Here is a 14,461-nt window from a genome sequence, read left to right as displayed (position 1 = left end):
TTCTTCAGCTACGTAGACGGGAGCATGCCGGAGCCGGCCAAGGTCGTCGTCAGCAAGGACAAGGATGGCAAGGAGGAGTCCATCCCCAACCCGATTCACTCGGTTTGGATCCGAGAGGATCAGCAGGTGCTTGGTTACCTTCTGAATAACCTCTCCAAAGAAGTGCTTGTACAGGTGACATCGATCGCCCACGCGCACGAACTCTGGACAGCATTGGCGAGCATGTTCTCATCCACATCGCTGTCCCGCATCAACAACATCCGCGCGTCGCTGACGAACGCACAGAAAGGACAGCAGTCGGTGCCCTCCTACTTTGCATCCATGCGGGGTTTCGCCGACGAGCTAGCTGCAGCAGGCAAGCCCCTGCAAGATGATGAGTTGATCTCCTACATCCTCAACGGGTTGGATATGGAGTATCAACCGCTCGTCTCCGCCCTCGATGCTCGAGTCCCTGTCACCCTTGATGAGTTGTTCTCTATGATGAGCAATTTTGATCAACGGGTGGCCATCTTCCAAGGAGCAGGCGCAGGAGGCGGCTTCAAATCTTCTGCCAACGCTGCCACCCGCGGTCGTGGCGGGAGCTCACGTCATCGAGGTCCTCCGCGGAACAGCAAGGGCAAGGGCAGCGGCGGCGGAGGCAACAACAGCAACAACTCTGCACGCCACGGCGGCGGCGGTCGGCCCTCCTACACCAACAACAGGGGCCGGCGCAATGGCAGCTCCTCCAACAGCAGGTCTCACCCCGACACAATCAGATGCCAAATCTGTGGGAAGCCGGGGCACTCTGCCAAGGACTGCTGGTATCACTTTGATGAAGACGATGATGATTCTTCTCAAGATGAAAAAGTGGCCGGAGCTGTTGATGGCTCCTACGGTGTCGACACAAATTGGTACGTCGACAGCGGTGCCACAAACCACATCACCGGCGAGCTTGACAAGGTGACTATGCGAGAGAAGTACCGTGGCAAAGATCACATCCACACCGCGAGTGGAGAAGGTATGAAAATTAGTCACATTGGTCATTCAGTTATTAAAACCCCTCATAGAAAAATCCATCTCCGAAAATTTTTGCATGTTCCTAGTGCTTCTAAAAATCTTCTTTCCGTTCATCGCATTGCCATTGACAACCATGTCTTTCTTGAATTTCACCCCTTTTTCTTTTTGATTAAGGATCAGGCAACGAGGAAGGTGCTATATCGAGGTAGATGCGTTCGTGGGCTTTACTCTTTGATCCCGGAGATTAGAATATTGAATAAACAAGTTTTTAGTGCCACCAAAGTGTCTTCAACACGATGGCACGATCGATTAGGACATGCTTCATTTGATTTAGTTGAGAAGTTGCTTAGGAAGAATAAACTCCCATATGTTGGTGAGCGAGATGTTGAAACAGTTTGTGATTCTTGCCAAAAGGCTAAAAGTCATCAATTACCGTATCCAATTTCCACTAGTGTTTCTACTATGCCTTTGCAACTTATCTTCTCTGATGTGTGGGGGCCTGCACCCTCTTCTGTTGGTCGACATACCTACTACGTGAGTTTCATTGACGACTGTAGCAAGTTTTCTTGGATCTATCTTCTTAAGAAACAATCCGATGTGTTCCAAGTTTTTCTCAATTTTCAAGCTTTGGTTGAACGAAAATTCAATAGCAAGATCATTGCCCTCCAGTCTGACTGGGGAGGCGAATATGAAAAATTAAACTCTTTCTTTCAAAAACTTGGAATCTCTCATCATGTGTCTTGCCCGCATGCTCATCAACAGAATGGTCAGCTGAGCGCAAGCACAGACACATTGTTGAGGTTGGCCTAGCACTTTTAGCTGGCGCCTCCACGCCCCTCAAATTCTGGGATGAGGCATTTCTTGCTGCAGTACACATCATCAATATGCTACCTAGTCGTGTCATAAACAATGAAGGAAATATGCCCTAGAGGCAATAATAAAGTTATTATTTATTTCCTCATATCATGATAAATGTTTATTATTCATGCTAGAATTGTATTAACCGGAAACATGATACATGTGTGAATACATAGACAAACATATAGTCACTAGTATGCCTCTACTTGACTAGCTCATTAATCAAAGATGGTCATGTTTCCTGACCATAGACATGTGTTGTCATTTGATTAGTGGGATCACAACATTAGAAGAATGATGTGATTGACATGACCCATTTTGTTAGCCTAGCACTTCATCGTTTAGTATACTGCTATTGCTTTCTTCATGACTTATACAAAGTTCCTGCAACTATGAGATTGTGCAACTCCCGTGTACCGGAAGAACACTTTGTGTGCTACCAAACGTCACAACGTAACTGGGTGATTATAAAGGTGCTCTACAGGTGTTTCCGAAGGTTCATGTTGAGTTGGCATAATTCGAGATTAGGATTTGTCACTCCGATTGTCGGAGAGGTATCTCTGGGCCCTCTGGGTAATACTCATCACTTAAGCCTTGCAAGCATATAACTAATGAGTTAGTTATGAGATGACATATTACAGAACGAGTAAAGAGACTTGCCGGTAACGAGATTGAACTAGGTATTGGATACCGACGATCAAATCTCGGGCAAGTAACATACCGATGACAAAGGGAACAACGTATGTTGTTATGCGGTTTGACCGATAAAGATCTTCGTAGAATATGTAGGAACCAATATGGGCATCCAGGTCCCGCTATTGGTTATTGACCAGAGACGTGTCTCAGTCATGTCTACATCGTTCTCGAACCGTAGGGTCCGCACGCTTAAGGTTTCGATGACAATTATATTATGAGTTTATGTATTTTGATGTACCGAAGTTTGTTCGGAGTCCCGGATATGATCACGGACATGATGAGGAGTCTCGAAATGGTCGAGACATAAAGATTGATATATTGGACGGATATATTTGGACACCGGAAAGGTTCCGGAGAAGTTTGGAGCTCCGGGAGGTTACCGGAACCCCCCGGGAGGTATATGGGCCTTATTGGGCCCATGTAGGAGGAAGAGAGAAGGAGCAAGGGAGGGGGGCGCGCCCCCCCAAGCCCAATCCGAATTGGGGAGGGGGGCCGGCCCCCCCTTTCCTTTCTCCTTCCCCCTCTCTTCCTTCCTACTACTAGTACTACTTCCTAATACTAGTACTCCTTCCTTCCCCCTCCAAATAAGATAAGGAAAACGGGGGGAAACCTACTTGGAGTAGGTTTCCCCTCCCTATGGCGCGCCCCCCCTTGGGCCGGCCACCTTCTCCCTCCCTCCTTAATATACGAGGGTAAGGGGGCACCCTAGGACACACAAGTTGATCATTGATCGTTCCTTAGCCGTGTGCGGTGCCCCCCTCCACGATATTACACCTCGATCATATTGTAGCGGTGCTTAGGCGAAGCCCTGCGACAGGAGAACATCAAGATCGTCACCACGCCGTCGTGCTGACGGAACTCCCCCTCGGAGCCTCTACTGGATTGGAGATCGAGGGTGCGTCATCGAGCTGTACGCGTGTCAAGAACTCGGAGGTGCCGGAGTAACGGTGCTTGGATCGGTCGGACCGGGAGGACGTACGACTACTTCCTCTACGTTGCGTCAACGCTTCCGCTTCGGTCTACGAGGGTACGTAGACAACTCTCTCCCCTCGTTGCTATATCATCACCATGATCTTGCGTGTGCGTAGGAAATTTTTTGAAATTACTACGTTCCCCAACAGTGGCATCCGAGCCTAGGTTTTTATGGTTTGATGTTATTTGCACGAGTAGAACACAAGTGAGTTGTGGGTGATATAAGTCATACTGCTTACCAGCATGTCATACTTTGGTTCAGCGGTATTGTTGGATGAAGCAGCCCGGACCGACATTACGCGTACGCTTACGCGAGACTCGTTTTACCGCCGTGCTTTGCACACAGGTGACTAGCGGGTGTCTGTTTCTCCAACTTTAGTTGAACCGAGTGTGGCTACGCCCGGTCCTTGCGAAGCTTAAAATAGCATCAACTTGACAAACTATCGTTGTGGTTTTGATGCGTAGGTGAGATTGGTTCTTGCTTAAGCCCGTAGCAGCCACGTAAAATTTGCAACAACAAAGTAGAGGACGTCTAACTTGTTTTTGCAGGGCATGTTGTGATGTGATATGGTCAAGACGTGATGCTATATTTTATTGTATGAGATGATCATGTTTTGTAATCGAAGTTATCGGCAACTGGCAGGAGCCATATGGTTGTCGCTTTATTGTATGAAATGCAAACGCCCTGTAATTGCTTTACTTTATCACTAAGCGGTAGCGATAGTCGTAGAAGCAATAGATGGCGTAACGACAATGATGCTACGATGGAGATCAAGGTGTCGCACCGGTGACGATGGTGATCACGACGGTGCTTCGGAGATGGAGATCACAAGCACAAGATGATGATGGCCATATCATATCACTTATATTGATTGCATGTGATGTTTATCCTTTATGCATCTTATCTTGCTTTGATTGACGGTAGCATTTTAAGATGATCTCTCACTAAAAATTATCAAGTAGTGTTCTCCCTGAGTATGCACCGTTGCCAAAGTTCGTCGTGCCGAGACACCACGTGATGATCGGGTGTGATAAGCTCTACGTCCATCTACAACGGGTGCAAGCCAGTTTTGCACATGCAGAATACTCAGGTTAAACTTGACGAGCCTAGCATATGCAGATATGGCCTCGGAACACGGAGACCGAAAGGTCGAGCGTGAATCATATAGTAGATATGATCAACATAATGATGTTCACCATTGAAAACTACTCCATCTCACGTAATGATCGGTTATGGTTTAGTTGATTTGGATCACGTAATCACTTAGATGACTAGAGAGATGTCTGTCTAAGTGGGAGTTCTTAAATAATATGATTAATTGAACTTAAATTTATCATGAACTTAGTACCTGATAGTATCTTGCTTGTCTATGTTTGTTTGTAGATAGATGGCTCGTGCTGTTGTTCCGTTGAATTTTAATGCGTTCCTTGAGAAAGCAAAGTTGAAAGATGATGGTAGCAATTACACGGACTGGGTCCGTAACCTGAGGATTATCCTCATTGCTGCACAGAAGAGTTATGTCCTGGAAGCACCGATGGGTGCCAGGTCTGCTGCTGATGCAACTGACGACGTTAAGAACGTCTGGCAGAGCAAAGCTGATGACTACTCTATAGTTCAGTGTGCCATGCTTTACGGCTTAGAACCGGGACTTCAACGATGTTTTGAACGTCATGGAGCATATGAGATGTTCCAGGAGTTGAAGTTAATATTTCAAGCAAATGCCCGGATTGAGAGATATGAAGTCTCCAATAAGTTCTATAGCTGCAAGATGGAGGAGAATAGTTCTGTCAGTGAACATATACTTAGAATGTCTGGGTATAACAATCACTTGATTCAACTGGGAGTTAATCTTCCTGATGATAGTGTCATTGACAGAATTCTTCAATCACTGCCACCAAGCTACAAGAGCTTTGTGATGAACTATAATATGCAAGGGATGAACAAGACTATTCCCGAGCTCTTCGCGATGCTGAAAGCCGCGGAGGTAGAAATCAAGAAGGAGCATCAAGTGTTGATGGTCAACAAGACCACTAGTTTCAAGAAGAAGGGCAAAGGGAAGAAGAAGGGAAACTTCAAAAATAACAGCAAGCAAGTTGCTGCTCAAGAGAAGAAACCCAAGTCTGGACCTAAGCCTGAAACTGAGTGCTTCTACTGCAAGCAGACTGGTCACTGGAAGCGGAACTGCCCCAAGTATTTGGCGGATAAGAAGGATGGCAAAGTGAACAAAGGTATATGTGATATACATGTTATTAATGTGTACCTAACTAGAGCTCGTAGTAGCACCTGGGTATTTGATACTGGTTCTGTTGCTAATATTTGCAACTCGAAATAGGGACTACGGAATAAGCGAGCACTGGCCAAGGACGAGGTGACGATGCGCGTGGGAAACGGTTTCAAAGTCGATGTGATCGCCGTCGGCACGCTACCTCTACATCTACCATCAGGATTAGTTTTAGACCTAAATAATTGTTATTTGGTGCCTGCGTTGAGCATGAACATTATATCTGGATCTTGTTTGATGCGAGACGGTTATTTATTTAAATCAGAGAATAATGGTTGTTCTATTTATATGAGTAATATCTTTTATGGTCATGCACCCTTGAAGAGTGGTCTATTTTTATTGAATCTCGATAGTAGTGATACACATATTCATAATGTTGAAGCCAAAAGATGCAGAGTTGATAATGATAGTGCAACTTATTTGTGGCACTGCCGTTTAGGTCATATCGGTGTAAAACGCATGAAGAAACTCCATACTGATGGACTTCTGGAATCACTTGATTATGAATCACTTGGTACTTGCGAACCGTGCCTCATGGGCAAGATAACTAAAACGCCGTTCTCCGGTACTATGGAGAGAGCAACAGATTTGTTGGAAATCATACATACAGATGTATGTGGCCCGATGAATGTTGAGGCTCGTGGCGGATATCGTTATTTTCTCACCTTCACAGATGATTTGAGCAGATATGGGTATATCTACTTAATGAAGCACAAGTCTGAAACATTTGAAAAGTTCAAAGAATTTCAGAGTGAAGTAGAAAATCATCGTAACAAGAAAATAAAGTTTCTACGATCTAATCGTGGAGGAGAATATTTGAGTTACGAGTTTGGTTTACATTTGAAACAATGCGGAATAGTTTCGCAACTCACGCCACCTGGAACACCACAACGAAATGGTGTGTCCGAACGTCGTAATCGTACTTTACTTGATATGGTGCGATCTATGATGTCTCTTACCGATTTACCGCTATCGTTTTGGGGTTATGCTTTAGAGACGGCCGCATTCACGTTAAATAGGGCACCATCAAAATCCGTTGAGACGACACCTTATGAACTATGGTTTGGCAAGAAACCAAAGTTGTCGTTTCTTAAAGTTTGGGGATGCGATGCTTATGTGAAGAAACTTCAACCAGATAAGCTCAAACCCAAATCGAAGAAATGTGTCTTCATAGGATACCCAAAGGAAACTGTTGGGTACACCTTCTATCACAGATCCGAAGGCAAAACATTTGTTGCTAAGAATGGATCCTTTCTAGAGAAAGAATTTCTCTCGAAAGAAGTGAGTGGGAGGAAAGTAGAACTTGATGAGATAACTGTATCTACTCCCTTGTTGGAAGGTAGTTCATCACGAGAACCGGTTCCCGTGACAACTACACCAACTAGTGAGGAAGCTAATGATATTGATCATGAAACTTCAGATCAAGTTTCTGCTGAACCTCGTAGGTCTACCAGAGTAAGATCCGCACCAGAGTGGTACGGTAATCCTGTTCTGGAAGTCATGTTACTTGACCATGATGAACCTATGAACTATGAGGAAGCGATGATGAGCCCAGATTCCGCAAAATGGCTGGAGGCCATGAAGTCTGAGATAGGATCCATGTATGAAAACAAAGTATGGACTTTGGTTGACTTGCCCGATGATTTGCAAGCCATTGAGAATAAATGGATCATTAAGAAGAAGACTGACGCTGATGGTAATGTTACTGTCTATAAAGCTCGACTTGTTGCGAAAGGTTTTCGACAAGTTCAAGGGGTTGACTACGATGAGACTTTCTCACCCGTAGCGATGCTTAAGTCTGTCCGAATCATGTTGGCTATTGCTGCATTTCATGATTATGAAATTTGGCAAATGGATGTCAAGACTGCATTCTTGAATGGATTTCTAGAAGAAGAGTTGTATATGATGCAGCCGGAAGGTTTTGTTGATCCAAAAGGTGCTGACAAAGTGTGCAAGCTCCAACGTTCCATTTATGGACTGGTGCAAGCATCTCGGAGTTGGAATAAACGTTTTGATAGTGTGATCAAAGCATATGGTTTTATACAGACTTTTGGAGAAGCCTGTATTTACAAGAAAGTGAGTGGGAGCTCCGTAGCATTTCTAGTTTTATATGTTGATGACATATTATTAATTGGAAATGATATAGAATTTCTGGATAGCATAAAGGGACACTTGAATAAGAGTTTTTCGATGAAAGACCTCGGAGAAGCTGCTTACATATTAGGCATCAAGATCTATAGAGATAGATCAAGACGCTTAATAGGACTTTCACAAAGCACATACCTTGACAAAATATTGAAAAAGTTCAATATGGATCAGGCAAAGAAAGGATTCTTGCATGTGCTACAAGGTGTGAAGTTGAGTCGAACTCAATGCCCGACCACAGCAGAAGATAGAGAGAAAATAAAAAATGTTCCCTATGCTTCAGCCATAGGCTCTATCATGTATGCAATGCTGTGTACCAGACCTGACGTATGCTTAGCAATAAGCTTAGCAGGAAGGTACCAAAGTAATCCAGGAGTGGATCACAGGACAGCGGTCAAGAACATCCTGAAATACCTGAAAAGGACTAAGGATATGTTTCTCGTATATGGAGGTGACAAAGAGCTAGTCGTAAATGGTTACGTCGATGCAAGCTTTGACACTGATCCAGACGATTCTAAATCGCAAACCGGATAGGTGTTTTTATTAATCGGTGGAGCTGTAAGTTGGTGCAGTTCTAAACAAAGCGTCGTGGCGGGATCTACATGTGAAGCGGAGTACATAGCTGCTTCTGAAGCAGCAAATGAAGGAGTCTGGATGAAGGAGTTCATTTCCGATCTAGGTGTCATACCTAGTGCATCGGGACCAATGAAGGTCTTCTGTGACAATACTGGTGCAATTGCCTTGGCAAAGGAATCCAGATTTCACAAGAGGACCAAGCACATCAAGAGATGCTTCAATTCCATTCGGGACCAAGTCCAAGTGGGAGACATAGAGATTTGCAAGATACATATGGATCTGAATGTTGCAGACCCGTTGACTAAGCCTCTCTCACGAGCAAAACATGATCAGCACCAAGACTCCATGGGTGTTAGAATCATTACTATGTAATCTAGATTATTGACTCTAGTGCAAGTGGGAGACTGAAGGAAATATGCCCTAGAGGCAATAATAAAGTTATTATTTATTTCCTCATATCATGATAAATGTTTATTATTCATGCTAGAATTGTATTAACCGGAAACATGATACATGTGTGAATACATAGACAAACATATAGTCACTAGTATGCCTCTACTTGACTAGCTCATTAATCAAAGATGGTCATGTTTCCTGACCATAGACATGTGTTGTCATTTGATTAGTGGGATCACAACATTAGAAGAATGATGTGATTGACATGACCCATTTTGTTAGCCTAGCACTTGATCGTTTAGTATACTGCTATTGCTTTCTTCATGACTTATACAAAGTTCCTGCAACTATGAGATTGTGCAACTCCCGTGTACCGGAAGAACACTTTGTGTGCTACCAAACGTCACAACGTAACTGGGTGATTATAAAGGTGCTCTACAGGTGTTTCCGAAGGTTCATGTTGAGTTGGCATAATTCGAGATTAGGATTTGTCACTCCGATTGTCGGAGAGGTATCTCTGGGCCCTCTCGGTAATACTCATCACTTAAGCCTTGCAAGCATATAACTAATGAGTTAGTTATGAGATGACATATTACAGAACGAGTAAAGAGACTTGCCGGTAACGAGATTGAACTAGGTATTGGATACCGACGATCAAATCTCGGGCAAGTAACATACCGATGACAAAGGGAACAACGTATGTTGTTATGCGGTTTGACCGATAAAGATCTTCGTAGAATATGTAGGAACCAATATGGGCATCCAGGTCCCGCTATTGGTTATTGACCAGAGACGTGTCTCAGTCATGTCTACATCGTTCTCGAACCGTAGGGTCCGCACGCTTAAGGTTTCGATGACAATTATATTATGAGTTTATGTATTTTGATGTACCGAAGTTTGTTCGGAGTCCCGGATATGATCACGGACATGACGAGGAGTCTCGAAATGGTCGTCTTCGACAACCTATATCAGAACGGCGGTATTCATTACCTGAGATGTTTAGATTTTCGATCCTCGGCACGCTGTCGTCTTCGACAACCTACCGAGTCTCAGGGGCTACTATCTATACAGGGCGCATTTTTTATATGCACAACTGTTAAAAAAAACAAAGGGGTGCGCTATTTTCGCATACCTCAAATCCCGCCAGCAAGATCATGGCAGCGTCACGCAATCCGCTTTCAGCGGACGAAATCCTTCCAATCACCATACGCATTTACGCACGGTGATCTTCTGAAATGGACGCCCTCTCAAGCAGACTCTTCAGTTCTCCCGGCCGGCTTCTGCTGGGTGCCGAACTCTCTGGCCCCTCCGGATTCGGGGACGCCCTCCGTGACGACACTTCGGGCTCGCCCGCTTCATCTGGCGGCGCCGCAGACGGAGGCGTATCGCTCTCCATCATCTCCGGAAGAAGGTCCCCCGAGGATGAACTCAGCTGAGACGGCTGCAGATCCGAACTGCGATATAAATATTTCGGTTACCTACAGAAGCATAAACGAAGGTATTCCCTTATTAATTAATTTCCTCTTTCATACTCACGGCTCGTTGGAGGGCTGGCCCTTCGGCGATGATTGCGCGTCCGGATTCTCTCCGGACGCCGGACCCCCCGGTGAGGATTTCTTCCCACGCTTAGGGGCTTTGACCTCCGGATCTCCGGAGGCGGTCCTCTTCTCCCTCTGAAGGGAGAGATCCTTGGTTCCCTCCTCTTCGGTCGCCCCTTCGGGCGAAGTATTAGCTCCTTTATCTCCCCCGTCGCCCCCCTCTATGGGCGCAACCTCCAACATTCTGACCAGCACGGGCTCCAGTGCGGTCTCTTGGAGGGGGGCTGAACACCTTATCAGCCTTGATTGCGCCACCCATTCCTGTAAAGAATAAAGGGTCAGGAGATGATCTTTTGAAAGGCATACAAATAGAATGTCCGGGCTTTGAGCTATTTACCTGAGTATCCGGGCGATCGCGGCTTAGGCCAGCATCCTCGGCCGAATCCGGACACGCCACCTGCGGTCCGAAGAACAGCTCGTACATCTCCGAGGGTGTCGCACCCATGAAATGCTGGAGAATACGAGGTCCCTCCGGATTGAACTCCCATAAACGGAGAGGACGACGTTTGCAGGGTAGGAGGTGCCTGATTAGCATGACCTGCATCACCTTGATCAGGTCGATCTCCCTTGTTTGGAGGTCTCGAATCTGGCCCTGTAGTGCGGGCACGTCCTTGGACGGCCCCCAGCTGAGCCCTTGGTTGACCCACGACATCAGCTGCCGTGGAGGTCCCGGGCAGAAAGAGGGCGGCGGCTTTTGCTTGCTGCCCCTGGGAACAGTGATGTAAAACCACTCCTGCTGCCACAATCCCTGTTCCTCTTGGAAGGAACCTTCGAGCCACGGGGCATCGACCTTCCTGCTTATGGTCGCCCCGCCGCACTCCGCTTGACGCCCCCCGATCATCTTCGGCTCCACCTTAAATGTTTTCAGCCACAGGCCGAAGTGGGGGATGACGCGGAGGAAGGCTTCGCAGACAATGATAAATGCGGAGATATGGAGGATGGACTCCGGAGCCAAGTCGTGGAAGTCCAGCCCGTAGTAGAACAGGAGCCCCCTCACGAAAGGATCCGTCGGGAAGCCTAATCCCCGACGGAGGTGAGATGCGAAAACGACGTATTCGCCGGGCTCGGGGGCTGGCTCGGCCTGCCCTGGGGCAGGCAACCTGTGCGAAACTTCGTAGGCCAGGTACTTGGCCTCACGCAACTTCAATATGTCCTCCTCCGTGACGGAGGAGGGCATCCACCGGCCCTGGAGGTCGGAGCCGGACATTGTTGTGGATCCGAAGCGCTCGAATCTGAAGCTCTAGGTGTTGGAACTGGGAGCAGAGGAAAGATTCGATGCGAGGTTGAGAGACAAGGACAGGCCTTGGTCCTCTTATAAAGGGGAAATAATACCAAGGGCCGTCTCCGTGACCGTTTGAGATTCCCCTTCGATAGAGGAGGCGTGGCGACGGGAACGGTTGGGTTACCCACGCACGTATTGATGAGGATCCCGGAATAAAAGGGAACACGATCTCTGCTTCGACAGGACGTGCCAAGGAAACCGCTTCGCTAAACGTGCTGAGGCGGAATAATAAAAACGATTCAAACAAGGGCTTGGCTGCGGTGTGATGTCACGCTGCATAATACGTCAGCAGATTGAGCTAAGTGTATTTTATTCTCTCTACGTTGGAATGTGGAATTTATTTTGCAGAGCCGGACACTACCCTGGTGTTCATTATCTTCTCCGAATTATTCAAGGAGGGGAACCCGCCTTGCAATGCCGAACATTATGCACGCCGGACTTATCGTCATTGAAGATTGGTTCAGGGGCTACTGAGCGAGTCCTGGACTAGGGGGTGTCCGGACAGCCGGACTATCAATATCCGCCGGACTCCCAGACTACGAAGATAGAAGATTGAAGACTCCGGCTCGTGTCCGGAAGGTACTTTCCTTGGCGTGGAAGGCAAGCTTGGCAATACGGATATGTAGATCTCCTACCATTGTAACCGACTATGTGTAACCCTAGCCTCTCCGGTGTCTATATAAACCGGAGAGGCCTTAGTCCGTAGGACGAACATTACATCTCAACAATCATACCATAGGCTAGCTTCTAGGGTTTAGCCTCCTTGATCTCGTGGTAGATCTACTCTTGTACTACCCATATCATCAATATTAATCAAGTAGGACGTACGGTTTTACCTCCATCGAGAGGGCCCGAACCTGGGTAAAAACATTGTGTCCCTCGTCTCTTGTTACCATCCGCCTAGACGCACAGTTCGGGACCCCCTACCCGAGATCCGCCGGTTTTGACACCGACACCCCCCTTTCCTTTCTCCTTCCCCCTCTCTTCCTTCCTACTACTAGTACTACTTCCTAATACTAGTACTCCTTCCTTCCCCCTCCAAATAAGATAAGGAAAAAGGGGGGAAACCTACTTGGAGTAGGTTTCCCCTCCCTATGGCGCGCCCCCCCTTGGGCCGGCCACCTCCTCCCTCCCTCCTTAATATACGGGGGTAAGGGGGCACCCTAGGACACACAAGTTGATCATTGATCGTTCCTTAGCCGTGTGCGGTGCCCCCTTCCACGATATTACACCTCGGTCATATTGTAGCGGTGCTTAGGCGAAGCCCTGCGACAGGAGAACATCAAGATCGTCACCACGCCGTCGTGCTGACGGAACTCCCCCTCGGAGCCTCTACTGGATTGGAGATCGAGGGTGCGTCATCGAGCTGTACGCGTGTCAAGAACTCGGAGGTGCCGGAGTAACGGTGCTTGGATCGGTCGGACCGGGAGGACGTACGACTACTTCCTCTACGTTGCGTCAACGCTTCCGCTTCGGTCTACAAGGGTATGTAGACAACTCTCTCCCCTCGTTTCTATATCATCACCATGATCTTGCGTGTGCGTAGGAAATTTTTTGAAATTACTACGTTCCCCAACAGAAACTCCCATGGAAAGACTTCTCCACACAAAACCAGATTACACAACACTTCGTGTCTTTGGATGTGCCTGTTGGCCCAATCTTCGTCCTTACAACAATCGCAAGCTTATGTTTCGATCCAAGAAATGTGTGTTTCTTGGTTACAGCAACCAACACAAAGGTGTCAAGTGTCTTGATGTACCTACGGGTCGTGTGTATATCTCTCGCGATGTTATTTTTGGCGAGACACAATTTCCCTTCTCCAAACTTCATCCCAACGCCGGCGCACTTCTAAGTCAAGAAATTCTCCTTTTACCACCAAATCTCACCGGCCTTGATCTAGGGGGAAATAATTCTGATGATCAACTGTTGACTAATTCTCATAACCGTGTGCATGAGTTTTGTGATGATGCAGCTGAAAATTGTGAAGAAAATGGTGAAGCAACAGCCACAAACACTTCACATTTTATGTGTCAAGTCTTGGGGAACAAATCCCCCTCGGGGTCAGCAGCGCAAGAGATCTGCAGCAGATCCGCCTCGGGATCGGCAGGCGGCAGGGCGCTGGAATCCGCGTCTCCAGCCAGGCGTGGCGCTGGCGCATCCACGAGCGACGCGCGGCGCTCCTCCACTGGTCCTGACACGGCCTCCGGCCCACACCAATCCGGCGTGGACACCTGGCCCACTGGGACTCGTTGGGCCACGAGCGGGCCCCGCCACTACGTGCAGCGACGGCAGTAGTCGAGCCCTCCACCGCACGGGCGCGAGACAGACACGGATCCCGACGCCGATCCTGTCCTGTCCCCTGGCCCGCGAGGCCCGCGATCCGGTGTTGATTTGCCTGGGCCCAGCCAATCATTGCCGCATGATGGGCAACCTGGCGCGGGATCGTCTGTGCCGCATGCACCCGAGCTGGCGTTTTTTGGAGCCGCAGAGGATCCCGACGATCTGTCCGAGGCTGCTACAGCGGCGCCGACAGGATCTGCCTCAGGATCGCCGCCTGTTCATGCGTCAGCAGGATCTTCTACGGTCGTTGCTCCACGTACACGTCTACAAAGAGGGGTAACCAAACCTATTAATTACAAACAAGTTGTGAAATTTGGTTT

The 14,461-nt window shown here is 47.5% G+C and overlaps 1 pseudogene; it reads left to right on the top strand.

Annotated features, from left to right (window-relative positions):
• The first annotated feature begins 360 nt into the window (after window positions 1–360).
• Window positions 361–496, top strand: LOC123047861 (uncharacterized; annotated as a pseudogene).
• Window positions 497–14,461: the final 13,965 nt, after the last annotated feature.

Source organism: Triticum aestivum, chromosome 2B (genome assembly GCF_018294505.1).
Source record: "Triticum aestivum cultivar Chinese Spring chromosome 2B, IWGSC CS RefSeq v2.1, whole genome shotgun sequence".
NCBI classification, from domain to species: domain Eukaryota; kingdom Viridiplantae; phylum Streptophyta; class Magnoliopsida; order Poales; family Poaceae; genus Triticum; species Triticum aestivum.
This window is presented reverse-complemented; position numbering and strand designations above follow the sequence as displayed.